Here is an 18,955-nt window from a genome sequence, read left to right as displayed (position 1 = left end):
TGATTAGTATTTCATTTCTTTTTTATTGCTGAGTAGTATTCCATTATATGGATATAACACGTTTTTGTTTATCCTTTCATCAGTTATGGACATTTGGATTGTTTCCATTTTTTGGCTGTTAGGAATGATGCTGCTATAGATATTAGTGTATAAGTGTTTGGGAGGACATATATTTTCATAGCTCTTGAATTTATACCTAGGAGTAGAATTGCTGGGTCATATAGTAACTCTATGTGTAACATTTTGAGGAACTGCCAAATTGTTTTCCAAAGTAGCTAGACAATTGACCATTCTCACAGCAAAGGGTTTCAATGTTTCCAAGTCTTTGCCAAGACTTCTTATTGTGAGTCTTTTTTATTATAACTCTCCTAGTGGGTGTGAAGTGCTTATTCATCGTGGTTTTAATTTGTATTTCCCTAATGACTAATAATATTGAGTATCTTTCTATGTACTTATTGGACATCTGTCCATCTTCTTCAGAGAAATGGCTATTCAGACCTTTTGCCTACTTTTAAATTGAGTCATCTTTTTTTGTGTGTGTTTATGTGTGTGAGGAAGATCAGCCCTATGCTAACATCTGCCAATCCTCCTCTTTTTTTGCTGAGGAAGACTGGCCCTGGGCTAATATCCGTGCCCATCTTCCTCCGCTTTATATGGGATGCTTCCACAGCATGGCTTGCCAAGCGGTGTGTCGGTGTGTGCCCGGGATCCGAACCGGCGAACCCCAGGCAGTGCCGCCGTAGCGGAGCACGCGCACTTAACTGCTTGCGCCACTGGGCCGGCCCCGAGTCATCTTTTTTTTAATTGCTGAATTTGTTGTCTGATTCCTTTAACAGACATATGATTTGTAAATATTTGAAAATATTTTCTCCCCTTTTATGGGTTGTCTTTTCACTTTCTTGATGGTCTCCGTCGAAGCACAAAAGTTTTTAATTTTGATAAAATTCAGATGACCTATTTTTTCTTTTGTCATTTGTGTTTTTGGTGTCATATCTAAAAAACCTATTGTCTAGGGGCCAGCCCGGAGCCGTAGTCGTTAAGTTTGTGTGCTCCATTCAACAGTCCGGGGTTTGCCGGTTCAGATCCCAGGTGTGAACATACACAGCACTCACCAAGCCATGCTGTGGCGGCATCCCATGTACAAAGTAGAGCAAGACTGGTACCTATGTTAGCTCAGGGCCAACCTTCTTCACTAAAAAGTAAAAGAATAAAAAATTTAAAAAAAAATTAAAAAAAAACTATCATCTAACCCAAGGTCACAAAGATTTACTCCTATGTTTTCTTCTAAGAATTTTACAATTTTTAGCTCTAACATTTAAGTCTAAGGTTCGATTGGAGTTAATTTTTGCACGTGATGTAAGGAAGGAGTCTGAGTCATTCTTTTTTTTTTTTTTTTTTTAAAGATTTTATTTATTCAGTTTTTTCCCCCCAAAGCCCCAGTAGATAGTTGTATGTCATAGGTTCACATCCTTCTAGTTGCTGTACGCGGGACTCGGCCTCACGTTGGACGGAGAAGTGGTGCCTCGGGGCGCTCCCGGGATCCGAACCCGGGCCGCCAGCATCAGAGCGCGCACACTTAACCGCTAAGCCACGGAGCCGGCCCCTGAGTCATTCTTTTGCATGTGGATATCCAGTTGTCCCAGGACCATTTGTTGAACGGATTATTCTTTCCCCAACTAAATTGTCTTGGCATCTTTGTGAAAAATCAATTGACCATAAATATAAGGGCTTATTTCTGGATTCTCAATTACTTTCCATTGACCTATTTGTCTATCCTTATCTGGTACCACCCTGACTTCATTATTGTAGATTTGTAGTGAATTTTAAAATCGCAAATGTGTCTATCTTTTGTTTTTCTTTTTCAGTATTGTTTTGGCTCTTCTGGGTCCTTTGAATTTTCATGTCAATTCTAGCATCAGCTTGGCCATTCAGGCAAGAAAGCCAGCTGGGATTGTGATAGGGACAGTGTTAAAACTGTAGAACATTTTGGGGAGTATTTGCCATCTTAACAATAATATGTCTTTCTATCCATGAAGGGCTTGTCTTTCCACTTATTTAGATCTTCTTTAATATCTTTTCAACAACGTTTTGTAGTTTTCAGAGTATAAGTTTTGTACTTATATTTTACTAAGTATTTTACTCTTTTTGTTGCTAGTGTAAACGGCATTGTTTTCTTAAATTCACTTTTGGATTATTCCTTGTTAGAGGATAGCAATACAATTGATTTCTGTCATTAATCTTGTATCCTGCAATCTTGCTGAACTTTATTTTTTGTATATAAGATTATATCTTTGGCAAATGGAGATAGTTGAATGATTCTTTTCAGATCTGGCTGCCTTTCCTTTCTTTCTTTTCTTTCTTTCTTTCTTCCTTCCTTCCTCCCATCTTTCCTTCCTTCTTTCTTTACTTTTTTTGCTAATTGCCCTCACTAGCACCTCTAGTACAATATTGAATAAAAGTAGTGAGAGCAGACTTGTTTTTTTCTGATCTTAGAGGGAAAGCATTCAATCTTTCACTGTTAACTATGAGAAAATCTCATCATGTTTATTATGTAGAACTGCTCGGTATCTATGTTGGAACATTCTGGGTTGTGAGATATAGATATATAGATACAGATATCATGATGTAAGACAGAAGAATAAGCTCAGATGTTGGTCACTGGATCATTTTTTAGCTTTTTTTCCTTTGCTCTGTTTTATATTTGGACCTCAGCTAAGGAAATATGAGTTAACCATATTCATCAGTTCTATTATCATCATCACGATGCTAAATCATCGATGGTCTACTATGAGTCCCCTCTCTTGTTTTATTTTTGTTTTCTTCCTCTTTGTTCCTAATTCTCATATCCATCCTCCTTTCCCCCTCATAGGCAACCATTCTAATATGCTTATACACATCCCTAATATGCACGTATCCTTTAAAAACACTTAGCATTGTTTTGTATCTGTGTGAGTTTTAATGTACATAAATGGTATTAAAGGTGATATGCTGTATCTCTTAGTCTGTTTCCTGATTTTTTCCCATAACATCTTGTTTTACCACATCTCCATGCTGCTGAATGTACCTTTAAGCTGTTGCTTCTAGCTGCTTCATCATAGTCCGTGGTACATCCACTAATTTTGTTTATCTTGTCCCATTGTGATGGACACCAAATTGCTTCTCTCAACCCCCTGCTACCACAAACAATGCTGTGATGATGATTCTCGTCCGCTATTTTCTCACAGACCTGTCCAAGAATTGCTCTGGGATATTCAAGCAAGAGATTTCTGCCTCTTTTGTCTTAAACATATTTAATATCATGAAACATTGTCAGTTCATTTTCCAGAATGGCTGTCTGAGTTTACATTTCCAGCAGCAGTGCATAGAAGTTTTTGGCCTACCCACACATATTTGCCTTTTTTTTTTAAAGCTTTTTAAGTTTTGCTGTTCTTTGGGGTGCAGTGCGGATTCCTGGTTTTAATTGTTATTCCTCTGATTTCTAGTGAAGTTGAGAATTTTTTTCATACATTTCATCCTTCAAATTTCCCTGTCTGTGAACTGCTTATCCATATTCTTCACCCATTTTTCTATTTGGTTCCTTGATTTTCCCTATTGATTTGTAGGAGATATTTGTATATTTTAAATATTAATCCCCCGTCAATTTTAGATATTGCAAATATCTCCTCCCAGGTGGCCATCAGTCTGGTTTTTATTGATATTATTATTAATAAACATATTTTAGTTCTGTGGAGCTAAGATTAAAGGATGACAATGGTCTTAGCTTGTTACTTGAGAATATATATAAAAAAGTTTAGTAGTCTGAAAGATTGGAGTGTCCATCCTCTGAGATCCAAAAGAGGCCCAGTCACCAGCAACAAGATTCTGATGCTGGTGGCTGTTATCTTGTAAAATTTGTACACACAACACGCACACACACACACGTGCGCACACATCACTCCCCTCTTTAAATGACTAATTTCCTGGTTCAGTACTCAGTGACATGTTCTCATTGGTTTTCTTTCCATATTCCTTCTCTTCTCTTCACTTTCAAGCAACTTTGTAAATGAACAGTGATCACTACATTTAAATATAACAACTGGACACTCATTAGGATGACTGTTAGAAAAAATAAGAAAATAACAAATGTTGGCGAGGATATGGAGAAATTGGAACCCTTGTGCATTGCTGGAGAGGAAGTAAAATGGTGCACCCTCTGAGGAAAACAGTATTACGGTTCCTCAAAAAATTAAACATAGAATTACCATATGATCCAGCAATCCCACTTCTGGGAATATACCAAAAGAATTGAAAGCCAGGACTTAAGCAGATACTTATATACCCTGTATTCAGAGCAACATTATCCAACAATAGCCAAAAGGTAGAAACAACCCAAATGTCCACCGACAGACGAATGAATAAACAAAATGTTAGGATGTAATATTATTCAGCCTTAAAAAGAAATGAAATTCTGACCCATGCTACAATGTGGATAAACTTTGAAGATGTTATGCTAAGCGAAATAAGCCAGCCACAAAAGGAAAATACTGTTTGATTCCTCTTATATGAGGTACCTAGAGAAGTCAAATTCATAATAGACAAATTCACAGAGACAGCAAGTAGAATGGTGGTTGCCAGGGACTGGAGGAGGAAGGAATGGGGAGTTACTGTTTAATGGGTACAGAGTTTCAGTTTGGGAAGATAGAAAAGTTCTGGAGGTGATAGTTGTACAATAATGTGAATATACTTAATGCCACTGACCTGTACACTTAAAAATGGCTAAAATGGTAAGTTTTAGGTTATATACAGTTTACTACAATTTAAAAAAAACACCAGTGGACAAGTTCTTGGCTGTATACACTTGCTGCACCTACCTATGGAGATGAATTAAAGATGTTTTGATTCTGGGAGAAGCATCAGGCCAGAGGACCTCCTACTCCTTGAGTGGAGGTGTGCAGGGCTGGGTTGAAGCCTGCTGGCCTCTGGGATGGAAAAACTCTTTGCAGCGTAGAGCCAGCAATCCAATACCTGGAAATTAGTTAGTACGTCTGGTGACAGGCTATTGCTGAGTAAAGCATGGTCAGGGGCCAGGATGTTAATGACATGGCTTCCTAGGTTAGCAGGAGTAGAAGTGAAGAGTCAGGATATGGAGAGCTCTTCTGAGATCCTCTCTGTGGCCTGGCCCAATGAGCCCCCTGACCTGGGTATGCCTTAGCAACAGAAAAGAAATGCACCGGGAGCTCTGTGTCCTTCAACAGCAAGTATATCCTTAACTTGTTTAAGCAAACACTTGCCCTCACCACATCCACGTATCTGAGTGTCTCATTTCTGCTGACCCATGAGCTAATGGGGGGCCCGGTCTTTCCTAGATGTCTACCTGCGGATTCCCCAGGATGCCTGGGTATGTGCTATCTGACAGCTCTCCGCAGCTAACAGATGACTACAGCACCATCTTTTTCCAAAGGCAGAATACCTGGGGATAAGGTAGACCCAGAAAACTCATTTTCCCTGGAGGAGTTCAAGGAGATTGGAGGCTGACTGTGGTGATGAACTGATCTATAATTGTGACAGGCTAATACTGTTCCTTAGGGCTGCAACAGGCTTCAAGCACGAAAGAGCTCGGGAAACAATCTCTTTGAAAAAGATGAAGCACAGATAATGGTTTTATTTTGTCTGAACCAAATAGGAAATCACATCCCAAACCCTTTCAATCACCCTGCGATGTCATTACCCCACTCCATCAACACTGCTCATAACTTCCGACAGCAACAAGAAGACCTCTATGATGGCATTTATTTCAGGAAATGGATGTATCAGCTATTTGTGTGACCTCGGAGAGGAAACATTTGCAAACCGAGAAGGGTCCACAGAAGCTATCCCTCTTGGTGACTGTGTGTGGGAATGAAATCGACACGTTGGTGCTGGCATTAGATCTCTTTTTGAAAATAGATGTATGGGAGAAAATGCCAACCCTCTCCTGCCTCATCCTGTCCTCTCTTCACTACCCGCTTCTCCATTCAAGTTCTGCCGGGTCCCATGATAAATGTCACTCTCTAGAATCAGCAAAGAAAGAAATGGGACTGGGTGCTCCAATCTGGTGCTTCATTGGTATCTGATCAATGTCCTGATGCCTGGCTATCCTGCTCTCATCCTGCCCCTGCTTCAGACCGTCTGGTGTCGAGAACCCCCTGAGAAGGCTCTGCTTGTACCTACCCCAGTGAGCAGACGACCTACCAGGCAAACTTTCCTTTTGGTTTTCTCATACCACTCCCAACTATTATTTATTTATTTTTTTAAATGAAAAATCATGCCCACCCCCACACCCAATATGAGGAAGATGAAGTTGTGAAATTTCACAACTCCACAGTCCTCTCTATAAAAAGAGGCAGTATCTCTAAGGGGTTTTCCAGATGTAGAGTTTGGGGATTAGCTCATTTAAAAGATGAATAAAATGCCCCTCCTGCTCTCAAAGAAGAGGTGGGGAAGCAAAGCACAGATAAAATGAAAGAAAATACTTGATGAGGTCCTAGGAACTGTAAATAGTCAAGTAAATGGTGGCTGTCATTATATAGGCCTCGTATATACATTATATGTGTGCATGTATATGTACATATGCATAATTTGTTTATGTACACACACGCACACACATATATATACAAACATTAGATAGATAGATAGACAGATAGACAGATAGATAGAGATATAATTTAAGACTGAAAAATCCTACGAAGTAGGTAATACTATTTCGACTTTATAGATGAAGCACTTAAAGTTTTATGAGTTCAAGCTATTTGCCCAAAAATGGGATTCCAGCTCAGATGGCCTGGGTCCAATGGACACACGTTGTTTTCGCCTGCCCAGTATCCACCTCCTTTCTTCTTCTTTTTTTTTTTTAATAATTTTATTTATTTATTTATTTTTCCCCCCAAAGCCCCAGTAGATAGTTGTATGTCATAGCTGCACGTCCTTCTAGTTGCTGTATGTGGGATGGGGCCTCAGCATGGCCGGAGAAGCAGTGAGTCAGTACGCGCCCGGGGTTCCAAACCCGGGCCGCCAGCAGCGGGCGCGCGCTCTTAACTGCTACGCCATGGGGCCGGCCCCTCCTTTCTTCTTAATGACGTTGCAATTGGCCTTTTTGGGGAACCACCTTTCCCCGACATTGTGCAGCCTTCTGGGGACTTATACTCAAGGAGCCATGGCCTCCTCTGCCCAAAGGGCAGGTAGATGATCCCAGTCAGGTTAAGTAGACTCTCTCCCCATAACTCTGAATCCTGAAAGGAATGACATAACGATGGTTGGGGCCAATTCATCCCCATGGCTGTTGCCTAGAGAAACTGTCCTATTTGTTCCTGCATTCCAAATCCCCATGGCCACTCTGGGCCATGTCCTTCCTGAAGGCTGCTCCTTCAGGTAGTCCCTACATGCTGTGAACTTCTCTTCTGCATAGGTGGGTGGATGCAGAAGTGCCCCAGCAGATCCCCCCTCTAGGCCCGGGGCACTCATTCTCCTGCAGCCAGCAGTGTTGTCCCTGACGGCTCACAGCTGAGGCCCTCACCAACTGTCCTCAGCCACACAGAGCTTCCTCACCTCAGTTTACACCCTCTTCCAGGGGACAGACTGCTGCGTACAAAGACCCAGCTCCTTTGCCTCAATCTGTCCCACGCTGAAGGCCATCCCAGGTCCTGAGCTCCCCTTATGATCAATTGAGGCCTCTGTTGCAATTACCACACATTTCAACTTCTCCTTCTCTCTGCTGCCTTTACCCCCTCACAGATGTGGCTCCTGTAAACACTTCTAATACACCTGCTGGATGCAGATCCCCATCGCAGTATCCAGAGAACACGACCCAAGACAGTAGATCTGAATAAACTTCTAAGACTTGCAACCAAAGACCCCTAATTGATTCAGCCAGGTCTGTGTGCCTCTGTATTAGTCTGCTAGGGCTGCCATAACAAGGGTCCACAGACTGGGTGTCTTAAACACCAGAAATTTATTTTCTCGCACTTCTGGAGGCTAGAATTCTGAGATCAAAGTGTCTGCAGGGTTGGTTTCTTCTCAGGCCTCTCTCTTTGGCTTCTAGATGGCCACCTTCTCCCTGTGTCTTCACGTGGTCTTCTCTCCACGCATCTGTGTCTTAATTTCCTTTTCTTACGGGGACACCAGTCATATTGGGTTAAGGCCCACCCATATGACCTCAATTTAGCTTAGTTACCTCTTTAAAGACCCTATCTCTAAATTCAGTCACATTCTGAGGTACGGAGAGTTAGGACTTCATTCAATATGAATTTGAGGAGAACACAAGCCAGCCCATAACAACCTCCAAAGCCTGAATTCCTTCCCCAACAACTCCCTGTGGTTTATCACTATATGGTTCAGTATCTAGGCTGTGAGCGGATGAGTGTGAATGCTTGAATCTCTCAGTGCTTAACTCTCCTCGCTGGCAAATTGGATACAACTGCAATACGTAACTCCAAAATGCATTGAATAATATCAATGACAGTACAGGATATACGAAATAGAAAGTGGAATTAAGCTGTACTCACTTCAAGTGAAAAAGAACTGCTGCCTCCCTTTAGGATGCAGCCAAGCTATCAAATCAATGGGGGAAGATGGATGGGTCAGGGGCCAGGGTAACCAGAAGTCATGTTAAAATAAATCAAGTTGGAGCCTCTTTGTAATTATTATTACTATGAAAAAGAAAACCATGAAATAATTTATTTTATAATTTTGGTATGGGAAATGCCTTCCTAAGAATGTCACAAAACCCAGCAGCAATTTTTAAAAAGGGATAAATTTACATAAAAATGTCACCATTGAAATCCTGAGTGAAATCTGGCAGCTGGTTAAGACTGGAGACCAAGTGGGGGCCACTGCAGTGACGCTGCTGAAGGTAATGAACATCTTCCCCTTCTCCCTCCGGCTGATCATCCAGCAGGTGTTTGTCAGCGGCAGCCTCTATAACCCCGGAGTGCTTGACATCACGGGGGAAACTGAATTCTCACTTCCCGGAGGGTGTCTGCCATGTTACCAGCATATGTCTGAGATTGGTTACCCACCTGTTGCGTCTGTACCCCATTCTATCATCAGTGGGTACAAGCCGGGCCTGGCTCTGTCTGTGGATACTGGCTACACCTTTCCACTTGCTGAAAAGGACAAGGCCTCCTGGCTGATGCATTTGCATTGGAGGCTGCCCCCATCGCGGCTGCCCTACAGCTGCTTCTGCTGCCGCTGCAGCTCCAGCCAAGGCTGAAGCAAAGGAAGAGTCGGACGAGGGGGACGAGGGGACGGGATTTGGCCTCTTTGACTAACCACCAAAAAGCAACCAAGTCAGTCAGCGTTATTTGTGAAACAAAGAAAGAAAGGCTTACTTCTCTTTTAAAAAATCCGTTAATGGGGGGCTGGCCCAGTGGCGCAAGCAGTTAAGTGGGCGCGCTCCGCTCCAGCAGCCCCGAGTTCGGTGCTCCGGCCTGGGGTTTGCGGGTTCAGATCTCGCTCAGCAAAAAAAAAAAAAAAAAAGGAAGATTGGCAGATGTGAGCTCAGGGCTGATCTTCCTCACACACACACAAAAAAATCCCTTAAGGAAATACAAATGGTTCCCAGACATTTGAAAAACTACTCACTTTCATCAAAAATAAGAAAAAGTCCTATTAAGTCCAAGTAAAACAATTTGGGATACTGTGTTTTAGCTATAATATCAGTAAGGACCAAAAAAATCAAAAAATAGAAGCACACTTGGGACTTTTGAGGGTATGGGCAAACAGGCACTGCCATATAATGTTGGTACAGGTATGAATTGTTACCTCGTCAATGGATGGCAATTGGTAATAACCATGAAAATAAAAATATACACACACCCTGTGATCCAGAAATTCTGTAGACCATCCCAGATCTTCCAGAAATGGAACATTCACAAAAATCTCTATTTCAGCTTTGTATCTAAGAGCAAAATGACTGCAACAATTCTGGAACAGAAACTAATTGTTGTACCCCAATATCCATTCTCTCCTCCTTATTTCTAAATAGAACCCCAAAATTTCAACAGGCTCCCTGGGTTGTGACTACATTTCCCATTCCCCCTTGCAGCTACACATGGCTTTGTGACTAGGTTTTGGAAGATGGGATATAACTTAAAGGACTTTGTGAGCTGGGAAGTGCCCTTCTTGAGAGGGAACATGCTGATCTTCAGGCTGGAATGCAAAAGTGAAGGCTAGAGCTTAAGCAACCTTAAAACACAAGGAGAAATCCATGTGCTAAGAACAGAGAAACAACAAGATAGAAAGATCTTCAGTCTTTGAGACTGTAGCTACCAATACCTGAGCCACCTTACTCTGCTCATCTTTTTCATGATATCAACTTCTATCTTGTTTAAGCTACTAAGTCATTTTAGATATTTTAAAAAAGATTTTGGTAATGTAAATCATAGTATACACACAACATTGAATATCAAACAACTCTTTAAAAGAATGAGGCAAATCTAGTGAAGTACACTCAGTAGTATATGCAGGTATGCTGAGATGAAATGCTTTACAAGATATATATTTTGTGAAAAAAGCAAGGTGCAAAAAGGTGTTATAGCTTGTCACCATTTCTGCAAAGAATAAAAATATCTAGATTGTATGTTTGTTGATGTAGCGACTGTCTCTTTCTGGAAGGGCACAAGATACTGGTGACAGTAGTTGCCTCTGAGCAAGGCAACTGGGGAACTGAGAAGGAGAATGGAAGAGACTTCTAGCTCTGTGCCCTTTTGTACCTTTTGAATTTATCCTTTGTGCATGTACCATCAACTTAAAATAAGTAATAAAATTTAGAAAATTGAAAAGATGCAGCTGAGGTTGACTGGCGTGTTTCTGTGTTTGGAGAGAAGGCAGAAAGATGGAAATAGCTGGGGCGGGGGGAGGAGGGACATGAGTAATGCAAGGAGATGGCACATGCCTCACAGCCTAATTGCTGACAGCAGACCATTAGAACCAGCAGATGGGGCAGATGGATGCGAATGAACAAGGCATTAGCAATGAAATCGAGAGAGCAGCAACAGGCCAGGAAGGAGTTTGTATGACAAATCCGAGAGGAACAGGTTCTGACTAGAGGTGTTTTCTGCCCAAGTCAGAAAAATCGGCAGCGGTTACTTCTAGAGAATAACAATGTATGGCCCCATGCATATTAAGGGTAGAGCAGGAAGGTGATTGAATTCTCTAGCAATCCCTTGAGTGTGACAATTTGTTTACTGCAATGAAGCATTTTTTTTCCCCATCCTCTAGCTTAGAATGTTTTTGATATATATATTCTTGAAAGCAGAAGCTGGAGGGGTGTTTCATTTACTGGGTACAGAAAACACACCTAAACAAGGTGATTAGAGGTAGGTTGTTGGGTGTTTTAAAGATGCCAAAAGGAAGTGAGGAGCTATAACCTTTAGGCATAATGTGTAGGGCAGCTGCAGGTAAGATACAGGACTCTCGCCTTCAACAGGTGTGCTACGGAAATTGACATCAATGCTTGAGATATATAGACAACTAATCAAAATTGGACTGAATGAGTCAAGTAACTCCAGTCAGGATAATTAATATGAACTGCCTAATTAGTACACAGCCAAGTAGCTCTCACATAGATAGATGTTTAAGATTGATTTTAAGTCTCCTCTGAATATAGCAATAAGCTCTACGAACATGTTTGCTCAACTTCAAAAATCTGTGCCACGCACCTAGTGAGAAAACTTAAAAAAAAAAAACAAAAACCGGCAATGCCAAGTGTTGGTGAGAATATGGAGCAACTGAAAGTCTCATACACTGCTGATGGGAGTGCAAAATGGTACAAGGACTCTGGAAAACAGTTTGGCCTTTTTTAAAAAAATAAGGTTCAACGTGACCCTGACACGGACCAAGAAATCCATTTCCTGGGTTTTTACCAAAACGAAATGAAAACTTAGATTCACACAAAACCTGTATGTGAACATTTATAGTGGCTCTATTCATAATTTTCAAAAACTGGAAAAAACACAAATGTCTTTTAACTGATGAATGAATAAACAGACTGTGGTATAATTAAGTACTACTCAGGAATAAAAAGGAATGACTGTTGATACATACAACTACATGAATGAATCTCAAATGTATTATATAAGTGAGAGAAGTCAGACTCATGCCGTAAGATTCCACTTATATGAGATTCTGGAAAAGATAAAGTGCAGGGATAGAATACAGACCAGTGGTTGCCAGGGCTTGGAAATGGAGGGAGGGTTTACTACATAGGGGCAGACATGAATCTTTTCGGGAGAGTACTGACACAGTTCTACATCTTGATTGCATTGGTGGCCACACAACTATATGCATTTGTCAAACTCATAGAACTGCCTACTAAAAAGAGTGAATATTACTATGTGAAAATGGTCCCTCAATAAACCTGACTTTCAAATAAAAAGGCTGTAGCTCGAGGGAGGTTTCTGGGATGGTGGAAATGTGCTGAATCTCATCTGGGTGGTAGTTACATGGATGTATATACATGGAACAATTCATTGAGCTGTACACTTAAGATTTGTATACTTTATGCACCCAACTGAATGTATTTTATATCTTATTTTAAAAAATAGATGAAGAAGAAAAAAAGTGTTATAGTTATGAGAGAGAGAGAGGATGCTGGAGGAGAGAGGATTAAATGATTCTCTACAACCGTGTTGGATTAATATAAGACCCTGGATATGATTTTTGATAACGGCAGGCAGCAGACTGTGGACACCAAAGACAAATGTCACCAATGTCACAGTCTTGCTTAAGGCTGATCCTTTGTATCAATGTATGTTTGTGTGGGTTTTTTTTTCCTATCTCTTTATTCAGTTCTGCTTCTGACATATGCTTCTCCACTTCCAGCACTTTCTCTGACTCATCCTCTGCTGGGGAGAAGGGGGTCAAAAGAGAAGGCCTAGCTCTGAGGACACACACATTTAGGTTCAGATACCAAGTTCAATACTTAGAAGCTGTATGACCTTCAGCAAATTTCTCCATATTTTTTCACCTGGCAGATTTTTCTCTAAGCACTCCTTTTAGAGGATGTGAATGATTTCCATAGCATACTTTCTGGAGCAGGAACAGAACCGTAAGAACTCCATGGCCTCATTATCAAGTCATCTGTGCAGGACCAATTGATTTGAGTGACATCAATTCTATTAATCCTTCCCTGGAGTGCTTACTTATTTTATACAGAATTAAAAACTGCTGCAGGTCCTAAGCATCCCAACTTTATTCCTAGAAACATGCAAAAGTTCAAAAGTGTGCCCATCCCCACTGGCAATCGACCGTGGTCACATGCGAGCACAGTGGACTCCCCTTAACATGGACGTCAAGATCATGGCCCTGACCTCTGAGTTCAGGGAGGAAGGGAACTTAAACACAATCTCGAATATATTGGAATGTAGAGATTGTTTGTTTTTGTTTTTTATTTTTTGAGTAGGCAGATAGAGTTTATTCTCAGGTAATTAGTCACTCAGATTTGTGGATCCAATGCCTCTGGGCGCTCATTGTTGCGCATCTTCAACCTGCTGCCGTCAAACCCTGGACTTATCCCAGAACCACAAAATGCAATCTTGGTCCCATTACTGTCTGTTATGAGCCTTGGGGGCTGCTTTGCTGTGACTGGACCTTCCACCATCCATCTGTCAGCTTGAAACGCTTCCCTCTTTCAGTGCAGGGAAGCAGTGAAGCAAATTACTTGGAGCTGTGCCCTCAGTATTCCTACCCAAGGTTTAAATAGTCATGGAGTGGGTTAACAGGGTGAAGGTTTAATCAGGTGAATCCAATGAACAAAGTATTTTATTTCTAGGCTTAGTTTTGCACAGTAGCGTTTGTCTCCCTATGTAAAGAGAGTGCAAATTAATATCCCGTCATCCTCTATACTGTATTGAATTACCAATATAATTGTAATCAGCACTTCTGGAAAGTACTGATGGCCTATTTTGTACTTGTTTGTGTTAATCGATGTTAATTACAAAGCAAGCACAGGGATTAATGAATTATAATGGGCTTAATTAAGCTTGACAGTAACAAATGGCATAACCTTTATGTTACGACCTGGTTAGAGGAACAAAAAAGAACAAAATGTGCCAAAGAATCATCACATAGAAATTCATATTTATATACTGGCCAATAGTGTAATGATTTTATCGGTTTTGCTAATGTCACCTTCAACATTTACCAACCTGGCACTACTGGGAGTACAGAGAACTATCAGATCTGCTCTTTACCTTTAAAGGATTTATAATCTGGTTGGAATAGAGGCACAGAAAACTAAGGTTTAAAACTCTCCAATGAGTAACAAGTGAGAGGTGGCAACCATGCTACAAAGCTTTCGGAAGAGGGAGTGAGTGCTGTGAGCTGGTGCAGGGGGGGAAGACTAGGGACAGTAGAACTCAAAGGAAGAACTGGTTGGAGGAGAGGAGGAGAGGAGGAGGTAGTCCTGCCAGATGCACGGCTGAAGCAAAAGTGTGGTGGTGGGAATGCAGACAATGTGTTCAGAGAGCGTTCATGCTTCCTTGAATCTGCTCCGTTGATTTAAGTTCCATCGAGGGGGGTGGGTGGTAAGGAAAGTGGTGTCCACAGTCACGTCGCCTGTCTGAGCCTTGGTCTCCTCATGTGTAATCTGAGAAATGACCATGAAGACTCTTTCAGCTCCGAACTACAACTCCAAAAGCCCTTAATTAGGGCCCCAACTCACAAGTGTTTATGTCACTCATATGTCTATTTGATTAAAAAGAGTCCTGAATTGCCATATGCATCTCAAACTTTTCTCATTATATAAGATAGGATGTATTTGGATGCAAGCAATAACACACACGTACCCTAAACCAAATGGCTTAAACAACAACCATTGGTTTATTGCTTATGAATCTTGACAGGGAAGAAAAAAACCTTTTCCTCTACCCTCCTAAATTTTCTACCTCAGTGTGTGAATTAAACTGACAAAAGACAGATTAACAGGAGAAGGAGTTTATTTCATATGCACATGGAAGGCATCACAGAAAGGAAATGAAAACCCCAAAAAGCGGTTAGGCCCGGGTGATATATTGTGGAGAAGTGACTAAACAAAGGAGAAGGAGTTTGGGCTTCTAGGGGCAGTAAACTGTGGAAAGGCAAATATATATGGGAAACTAATGGAAGATAAGGGTTATTTTAGTAAAATTTGCTGACTTTCTGTCTCCAGAAATAAAGGCTGTTCTTCTCCAGCTATGGGAGAGGGGAGGAGGAACACCTTCACAAAAGGAAATTTGTGTCCTGCTTTTAGGCAGATGGGAGAAGGCAAAGAGAGCTTTCTGTGTTTACTTCTTCTTAATTGCCTTCAGTTTAAAATAATTCTTACACAAAAGTGGCACATTTTGGGGTGGCATATTCTGATCCCCTTCAGTCTAGAAGTCAGCTTGGTGGTTCTGCTGGTCTGGACAGGGTCTGGCGGTTGGCTGGCTATTGGCTGTGGCACTGGGTTTGCCTGGGTCACACCATCATTCAGCAGAATAGGCTGGGCTTACTCACGTGACAGCAGCAGGGTTCCTGGAGAGAGAGTGGAAACATGCAAGACCTTTTGAGGCCTAGGTTTCGAAAAAGCAAAGTCAATTCTGCTGCATTCCATGGGCCAAAGCAAGTTACAAGGCCGACCGCATTAAAGAGGTGGAGAAACCGACTCCACCCTTGATTGAGGGTTGCTGCAAAGTGACATCGTATGAGTACAGGGAGGGAAGAATTTATAACTGTCTTTAAACCTCTCCACACTCTGTTCTAGGCAAAGAGGCTTTCTCACTATTCCAGGGCAGGACCCTGCTTTCCTAACTCTGAACATTTGTTCAAGGTATTTCCTCTGCCTCAGAAGTCAGCTCCTCACCCATCTTGGGGTTCAAATTCCATCCCTCCTGCAAAGCCCATCTGTAAAATGAATTCATCCACAAAACCTTTCCCCATCCCTTCAGCTAAAAGTGGTTTCTCACTCAGAAGAAGTTGAAATGCTACCACACACTCTACAAGTCCATCAGTTCTGAACTATTTGTGACCATAGGTATAGCTATATGCAATTGAAAACAATCTTTTTCATCTTAGTGTATAAAATGACTATGATTTAGGGTGATGGTTTTGATTAAATTGAATTTGCTGTGATTTCTTCATTCACCTCTGCTGTAAAAGGAAGCTGGCATTCATGGCTACCTGCTTATAGCTTTGTAGCAAAATTACTATGTATGACTTTTGTGATTATCTTTACTGTTACTTTGGAGCTCAGGTTTCACTGTTAGGCCCCAAAGTACACTTTTTCAAATTATCTCTGCTTTTAACGTATAGTATTTTAGAAGATCCTAAATTTACCTTTAAATTTTGTGACTTAGAACATGAAAATGGTGCTGGGTTTGGATTTGATGTCTATTATTTCTGTCTGTGATACTATTATGCACTTGTTTGAAAACCAGGAGAACACTCATTTTTGTTTATTGGCTCACCGCATACCTCCTAAATTCCACTTAAGTCCCACGGTGTAAGGCACCCCCGCAAGGAGATATTAAGTATACTGTGTGATGTAATGCTTGAGGGCGGTACTTCTAGAACATAGGAAAACAGATGGGTTTCTGAGATGTCAGTTGTATCCTATGTTTCAATTTGAGTGTGCCAGTCTGCTGTTTATCAAGGCTTTGTACAAGTCGTGTTTGTGAGAGAGTAAATCAGTTTTATTCCTTAGAGGATGGGGAAAAAATACACAGCTGTATACACAGCTGATAGTGATATAGTGTTTTTTTTCCCGATAATGGTATTTCAAGATAATTCAAATATTTTGAGGAGGAGTGAATATTCTATTCCAGTGCTATCTTACTATGAAATGAAGAAGATCAGACTCAGGGAATTTAAATCACTCACAACTATTTGGCAGTAATGACACTGCTGAAAATCAGGAAAAAAAGAATTCAACAATAAATGAAGACCCAAATAAACTATGTCAAAACAAGCAAAAAAAAAATAAAACCAATACACACACACACACACACACAAGCGCTTTGTTGGTGATGGGGTTAATATATATATATATATATATCCATTCTCGTTTAATACCATTTGCATTTTTAATCTAGGCCTCAGAATGTGTTCTCCTTTCCATCACCATTCAACCTTTTTTTGAAAATAGAAATGCCATTCACTCATCCAAATGAATTTTTAAATTATGGTTTCTTACACTTTTTTGTGCTATGGACACTTTTGGTTGTCTGGTGAAAGGAACATTTTCAGAGTAACATTTTTAAATGCATTGAACAAAATACATGGGACTAAAAGGAAAATCAATTATAATGAAATATAATTATCAAGATATAAGTAAATTTGTGATGGAGTAACACGTGTGGTTGTATTAAATAAGATTTAGTGTCAGTCTAACGACTACCAAAATTTCAAAGTAATAAGAAAGTTGCAACAATTATCATTTAACAAGGAAATATCTGTGATTGCTAGAGGTGTCACTATCTCTGGTATTACTAAAATTAATACATTTTACTTAGATGCTATTACAGATGTAATTTTTTTTTTCTCATCCAAGTTCATGGACCTTCTGGTGGATTTGTAACTTCAGTGGCCTCCGTGAGTACTCGCTCCTGGTGGGTGACCCCTCCCACACTGATGCTGGGCTGACTGTCTTCCAGAGGGATGTCAGCAAACCCGCCTCCAACAGAGTCATTCATAGGGCGTGCCCTCCAGAAAGGCTGCCATACATAACAGAGACCTGGTCTAACCCTTTTGAGGGTGAAAGAGAAACGTACAGGATTCCCAGTCACCCCAAATGAGCCCAAACTCCAACCCCTAGCCCCATACATTAGCCCAGGTGACACCAGCAACCCACAGAACTGTGAGAAATAACAAATGGTTTTTGTTTTAAGCCGCTAAAATTTGGCCTGTTAGGCGGGGATACATAACTGATACGGACCCCTGAATTTTGTCCACTGATCCTTTGGACTCCGGATTGAGATCTGTGAGTGCTTTTCACTATCAGTGTTTCAAAGCTCCCACACTGTTGAGAGATCACTAACCCCTCGCTCCTCTAAGTGTGGGTCGCGGACCGGCAGCACCCACATTCCAGAGCTTGTTGGGAATGCAGCATCTCAGGCTTTACTCCAGACCTGCCGAATCAGAATCTGCAATTTTACAACAGCCCCAGAAGATTCGTATAAGCGTTTAAGTTTGCAAAGCACTTGAAAGTATGCACATTCAAGTTTGAGAAGATGAGCCAGCCCCTTATAATTAATCCTCCCTTTTAGAAACTTTCTTCACTCTCTATTAGAAATATTTTCTGGCTAAGTGTTCCGTCGTGCCCAGGTGAGTTGAAGCCTTACTGCCTCCTATTCAAAAGCTCCAGGCGCGCTGTCTGGGGTCTAACGTGTCTGCGGGGCTGCGATGGTCTGTTTTGTGTCAAACGGCAATGTTATGGAAGGACCGGGGGGTTATAGGCATGTGAAGTCTGTTGGAAATAAATTAACGAAAGAATGAATGAATGAAACCTCCCAATCAATAAAACTCCAGGCACAGAAAATCGCTTTAATTAGTAAACTGGAACTCCTCCTACCAAGTTTGTTTAATTTGCTGTGTTTAAGAAGTGGGCTGGCTTTGCTGGGTGTGGGCCCCTGTCCCGGGCAGGGTGGCCAGGAGCAGAGGTGGTGGCGGCTCCGTGGAGTGTCAGGCCACGCCCCCGGGAGCGCGACCCGCGCAGTTTGTCCCCTCGCAGTGCCCGTATAAGGCGGGCCCCGCCCCTGCCTGGGGCGGCGCGGGCGCCGCGCTGGCTCCCTGGTGGCGCCTCAAACCAGCCCGCCGTACGGCGCATGCCTGGGCCGCTCCAAAATCTGGCGCGCCTAGTTTTCCCGCAGCCCGGTGGTGAAATCCGCACACAGCTCTGCGCCTGCAAGTGGGGAAAACCCAGGGTTTTCAGGGCTCTGGAAACAAAAGGAATGCTGATTCCAGGCTAGCCGCGGGGTTCTAGGGA

At 41.6% G+C, this 18,955-nt stretch overlaps 1 pseudogene; it reads left to right on the top strand.

Annotated features, from left to right (window-relative positions):
• The window catches only part of LOC101401418 (large ribosomal subunit protein uL10 pseudogene), a 49,119-nt pseudogene extending 39,835 nt beyond the window's left edge, over positions 1 to 9,284 (top strand).
• Positions 9,285 to 18,955: the final 9,671 nt, after the last annotated feature.

The sequence above is a fragment of the Ceratotherium simum genome, chromosome 21, assembly GCF_057802395.1.
Source record: "Ceratotherium simum simum isolate JZ-2026a chromosome 21, ASM5780239v1, whole genome shotgun sequence".
Lineage (NCBI taxonomy): Eukaryota > Metazoa > Chordata > Mammalia > Perissodactyla > Rhinocerotidae > Ceratotherium > Ceratotherium simum.
Note: the sequence above shows the minus strand (reverse complement) of the source record. Positions and strands in the feature narration are given on the sequence as shown.